The sequence below is a fragment of the Mixophyes fleayi genome, unplaced genomic scaffold (genome assembly GCF_038048845.1).
Source record: "Mixophyes fleayi isolate aMixFle1 unplaced genomic scaffold, aMixFle1.hap1 Scaffold_29, whole genome shotgun sequence".
Classification (NCBI taxonomy): Eukaryota; Metazoa; Chordata; class Amphibia; order Anura; family Limnodynastidae; genus Mixophyes; species Mixophyes fleayi.
The window spans coordinates 4542201-4548365 of NW_027446953.1; the positions used below are offsets into that span (position 1 = coordinate 4542201).

Consider the following 6165-nt stretch of genomic DNA (forward strand, 5'->3'; position numbering starts at 1 on the left):
CAAACCCTGTTTCCCCTTGGGAGGGTAGGGATTCCCTCCTACACATTTTCAGGTTCGTCTATTGGCTGCTTCACATATCTAGAGGTAGCGCAACCCACCCTATCTGTCTATATCCAATTCTACACAATACACTCTAGATTGTGTTATAACATTTCTAAACAAACCCTTCGCACCTCCCACTTTTCCTGTCCCATAATACGGATTTATATTGCAGTAAGAAACTGTTCGTAATCTGAATAAATAACTTCTTAAATTCCGTAGTTGTTTTTAACACCATGTTGCGTATTTTTATCCATTGTGGAAGTCACTTAAGTGGGGATTCATCTTTGTTCGTATCTTGACTTCCATTCTTTGTTGAGTCGCTGCCTCTTTATCTCCTACTATTAGCAACTTCCGCACAAGATAAGATCGCTAATGAATCAGGCCCTATGTCTTTATATACATTTTATTAAAATGAGCTATAATGTGGATATAGTCTGGGGATGCCTGGCCTTGATATAAATTTTGGCTGCAATGCTCTGCAGATCTGAATGTTTTTCTATACGTCTGTATTTCTTGATTATTTAAATGTCTTATAGTAAAATTATAGATGGCGAGTGTAATGCTGGACTTTTAAATACCCTTTGTCTGCAATATTCTTCAGACCCGAAAAAGTTGCATTTTGGGGGTATTATTAAAATTACACGTGTCTGTAGAAGATATCTGGCTCTTAGCAATGTGTCCTAATAGTCCTTATCAAGCCTCTATGATGGAACTAAGTGATATTTTATATTCATTTCAAACTCATTATTATTATTATTTATACAGCAAAACAGGAAATATTTCCTCTTTGTTTTTTAAATAGAGGTGACTGAATCGGGACTTCTTAAGAAGGTATGACTTTTCTGTTTTACATGACCCTAGGGCATAGATGTGCTACCTGCAGGTCTTGTGAGGCCCACAAGGCCATTTTTTGTGCCCTGGAGGAAGCAAGACAGATACAATGGGACTCAGAATATCAGGACAGAAATACTATAGTAGCGTCTCAGGTATTCCTGTGGGTATCTTGTCCCGCATTACACTGTGTCTTATTGTGGCTATAGGGGAGAGACTGGGAGAGCCCCATGGCCAATGTGATACCAGGCACTCTTCAGTGACATCAGCAAATCAGAATGCATCGCTCTCCAACTATTATTGTTCTGCAGAGCTTAGTTTCATAACTCTAAGTGGATTCTAAGAACTGAGCAAACTTCAGGTCATATAGACATACTGTTTTTTTTTATTTCTGCATCTTTGGACTCCATTGCATTCATCTCTACAGATTATAACTGTGTTTTATTTTAGCTAGGTTATTATAAAGGCTCCATTATGGTGTCTGGAGGAGATATGGCTTTTATTATTTTATTAGGGTAACAGAAGCAGTGATTTGGTCTGTGACCATTTCGGTGCTTTTCACTCTAATCATGAAGTGATATTATCATAATCCCACTGTGCATACTGCTAATGCTTTTTATCTGAAGATTCCTAAAGACAGACAGCAGAATATATTCGGGAAGTAAGAGATTAAAATCAATTACTTTGCTTTATCTTTTCATGCTCACTAAAAAATGTACTGTTGTGCGTTTTAAGAAAGGTTAATAACCTGAAAAGGATTAGAACAAACAGTAAGCTGGATGGACTGTAAAAGGGGTCTGGATGGTAAAAATTTCTAGGTCAATGTAGCATCTAGAAAGAAAATACAACTCACTCCTGGCTGCAGTATAAGACTATATACTCTCAGGTGAATATTGCAGTCATTTCAAAAGCCCTGAGAATGAATTGATTTTCTCATATAACACAACTGTACCAAACAGAGTGTTTATAGCACCCAAGAGCATAATTAGAAAAATCCTCTTGCAAATAAGGAAATCTGGCTCTGTTCTAAGTGTTCTCTAAGGTAAAATGAGGAAAACGTTTCAATATGTTGTAAATAGTTAAAAAGTTTATATGTAAAAGAAAATAATACATTTTTTTTATATCAAAGTTTTAGAAGTTTGTCTAGAATTCATAATCAATATGACAATAAATGGAAAAAGTCACCGTTTTATTTTGGTAATGCCATGCAGGAGGGTTGGGTATCTCATCTCATATAATCATTATCCTATACCCAGGGCCGGATTTAACGCTAGGCAACCTAGGCAACTGCATAGGGCCCAGCGGTCCTTAGAGGCTCCCCCCCCCAGGGCCGGCGGTGAGCGGAATAGGCAAGGCGGAGGGGCGCATCCCCCTCTGTCCGCCGCCATAGTAAAACAAATTGCGTCCGGAAACAAAATTTAAAAACTTTGATATAAAAAAAATGTATTATTTTCTTTTACATATAAACTTTTTAACTATTTACAACATATTGAAACGTTTTCCTCATTTTACCTTAGAGAACACTTAGAACAGAGCTTCTACATGTATACTAATATGTCATATGCGTATATAGACATGGGTACCCAATGCATGGGCATACCATGTACCATATGTACATGCAAATACCTGTATTCACCTGGGACGCTACATTAGCATGATAGTGCAATAACATGTATAGTGTGATAACATGAATAAATAGTGTGATAACATGAATAAATAGTGTAATAACATGTATAAATAGTGCAATAACATGTATAAATAGTGCAATAACATGTGTAGCTTAGGTATTGTTCATGTTTCTTTAGGTACCTTGTATCCCAGGTCTTTGCATATATCCAAACCCTTTACAGCACGGATCTGCATCACAGCGGAGCTCACACTGGAAAAATCTGAGTAGAAAACAGAAAACATGTTATCACACTATTATACATATTATTGCACTATTTATACATGTTATTGCACTATTTATGACTATCTAACTGAAATGATTATGGCTGCTGCAGCAATAATTATAAACAATTAGATTGCATTATAATTCAATGGATTTTTAATGTTGGTCTCATCTCGTAACATATTTCTTGCTCTCTTCACTCAGACGGCCAAACACACAACAATAAGGGGCTTTTGCAGGCTCAGTCCACATGGTCCTTGTAAGTTCTTCTTCTATCAAAATCTTGGTGGTGTAGTTGACTACTCTTCGGGGGAATTCAATTAGTCGCAAAGTGTCTCCTATTTTTTTTAAAACAGACAACTATATATTCTAACTAGTTATAATACACAGGGCTCCGCAGGGGTGGGCTTATGTTGTGTAAAATTAAGGCCGCAAGTTTTTTGGGGGGTGACAAAATTAAGGGAATTTATTTTTTTTAAAAAACCAGACAAACATTTTCTTGATGCAAAAGTATAAATTAGAGGTATTTGCTCTGTTATAATAATAAAATCATTTGTTTTTTAAAGTACACATAACTCATATACAAGTAATTATGGAAGCTTGTGTACAGGATGAGAAGAGGCAGCAGAGAGACTGAGCTCGTGTAGGGGATTCTGAAAGAAATGTTCTGTAGTCATATTAATGATGAGCGAATCTATTACATGAGACATTCATGCACATCATATTGCAGGGGGTGTAGCTGTACTACATATATTAGTTAAATATATACTATAATGAAAGATCCTTGAAAGCAGTGGTAGAACTATCACAAGTGTAAGTGGTGCGGAGGGCGGTTCCTGCCTGGGGCCTCATAGCACTTGCACCAGCAGAGGAGCAGAGTGGGGGCCAAGGGATGAGGGGTTTAGCAATAGTGGGTACGGGACCCAGAGGTGGGAGGCGCCCAGCAATGTTGTGTCAGGCCCCCCAATCCTCCCTCCAAGGCTCACGCTACCTCCAAGGCCTCACTTTGCTCTTTTGAAACCTGTTATGAACTTGTGATGCACATTGAGCGCATGTGAAGGACCGGGCATTCTCAGAAGAGGAACACAGAACTGCCGTACCCCTATCCAAATTTTCCTATAGGTCCTGCCAGGGAGGGTAGACACAGAGCCTTCCTCCAACTTTTGCTATGAGGTCCAGCAATTCCATATTCCATATTTAACTGAAGGTTAAACAAATAAACAGTGTCCTCAGGATCTTACCCATTGGAAACACTTGTCCCAGTCACTATAACTCTGTTCCTCACGGATATCTCGGCCAGCTTCCGGTATGGAATGGGAGTGTAGAAATGTTTCACCTTGTTACTGAAAGTCTCTGCCGAGAGAATAGACACCGGTCATTTATCAAGCGTCTACAGTGTAATATCAGACATTAGTTACATTGTGACTGCTACAAACCTTTCCTGTGATACAAAGACTGTGGTTTATTGTTGAGAGCAATGTCACAATTAGCTGGAGCACGGTTAGTTACAGTATCACAACTCCACGAGTCTGGGTAAATGATACATGTAAAGAATTCCTTCTTCGAGTCTTGTAAATCTGCAAGACGACACCAAGACTCTTCTTCCACACACCCTGAAAAAACGAAAGCAGATAAACTGAAGTTTCCATTTCCGCTGAATTGAAAACCACTTGCAGCTCAACATGAAAATAATAGTTTCAATAGCACTAAAAATACATCTAACTATTGTACCAGAGTGAAAAATAATTGTAGAGTCAATTGCTCTTATTGCTATTGTGACCGCGTTAGAGGAACAGGCGCCATCTCCTGGGATAGACGGAAGTGAACAGCAGCAGATAAGTCAAACAAGTCCATGGTTTTCAGTACAACTGGCCTCAGCCAGCGATATTACGCAGAAAAAAAAGAAAATGTCAAAATAACTTCCTTGCCTTACCAGCACTAGCTAAACACACAGGAACACCCTCTCTCCTGTAAAGGACCTTGTGTCCCACACACATGCACAACAGAGGTAATTGCTCACCATTTGCAGAGTCTCTTGGTAGGCATCCAACCTCCTCCCCAGGTCTTAGAGACTGTGTGTCCAGCCTGACTGCTTTTTAAACACCCACATACAGGTGAAGTTGCAGATCAGCCTACATTTTTATGCTGGAGGCCCAGAAGACCCAGAATGGGCCTGAAGAATGGAGCCCGCCCTCTCTCTCCATTAATATTACCAGTGACCCTTACCATATTTTCCTACACATGGGAAACATATTTTGGGAAGCTTTTCCCACATACTTAAACAATCTCCCTGGTGTTTCAATTTGAGCATATATCACTCTAAGGCAAAAGGGACTGCTATAGGTGAAAAGCACTGGTAGATTGGGTTATTGGTGTTCATGAAAGACAGCGAGGGTCTGACACTAAAGATTGTAGCTTGGAAGGGGCCCACTGGACTGGTAATGCATCAGGGAAAATAAGTATTACCTTCACTAGACTCCATTATGCAGAGTATAGTGCAGGACAGGATATGCTCCATCTTTTAGTGTGGAGACCAGCAAGTACATTGACCTCAGTTTTGCCCACTGTCCACCAGATCGGGGCACAGTTTTGCCTACTAGCCGGTGTAACAGGATCAACTTTGTATACTTGCCACCCTAATTGGCTCTCTATTTTGTATTAGCCAACCAAACAATTGTAAGAAAGTGCACAGATTAGGACTGATAAGGACCGTGAGTATGTGGGGCCCAAAATTTGCATCAGGGCCAATGGGCTCCTAATCACATAACAGCAGCTTATACAGTATTACTGCCAACATTATATCTACAGTATTTACGAACAAAAAAATATTGGGCCACTCCATAATAACGTTTTTTGTGCATAAACTTGACTTGGCAGAAAGCGGCCAAACACGCACGGTAGATAAATAGTGGTTCCGTTGTTCTATCATTCACAGTTTATCTGAACTTCAGGATAATCTTACTAAGCAGCACTATGACATAACTATGACACAAGTTACTCACGTGTAAGACACCAGGACAACGCCTGGTCGGATGAGTAGTGTTCTTTGGATATCCAGAACTCAGTGTTGGCCACGGAGATGTCCTCATTAATTACAACATCACTACTGTTCAGTGAAAGGAAGAGTTCCATGGCAGACCCTGTGGAGATGACCAGGGGGTAGTGTCAGCTTAATGCCTACGTATTTCTGAGAAGGTTATAGAACATACATTGTATACAAAATGATAAAGCCTATGAATATATACAACACACAGCAATAGACTTTGTTCATTGGCTTCTCTTTGAGTAATATCTGTACAAACAATGCTCTCTGGCATCAGAAAGATCCGACAGCATTGGCATCTGTTGCTGCCAGAGATGTGATCCTCGCTGGCAGTGCTTTTGCCAGTTCTCCCCCATTT

At 39.7% G+C, this 6165-nt stretch overlaps 1 long non-coding RNA gene across 1 annotated transcript; it reads right to left on the reverse strand.

Moving 5' to 3' along the window:
* Positions 1-2689: 2689 nt before the first annotated feature.
* LOC142127214 (uncharacterized) lies at positions 2690-5880 on the reverse strand. The gene is made up of 4 exons (XR_012685343.1): positions 5767-5880; positions 4201-4377; positions 4006-4117; positions 2690-2762 (listed from the first exon to the last, which is right to left on the reverse strand). It is a non-coding gene; the product is annotated as an uncharacterized LOC142127214 (long non-coding RNA).
* Between the last annotated feature and the right edge of the window lie 285 nt (positions 5881-6165).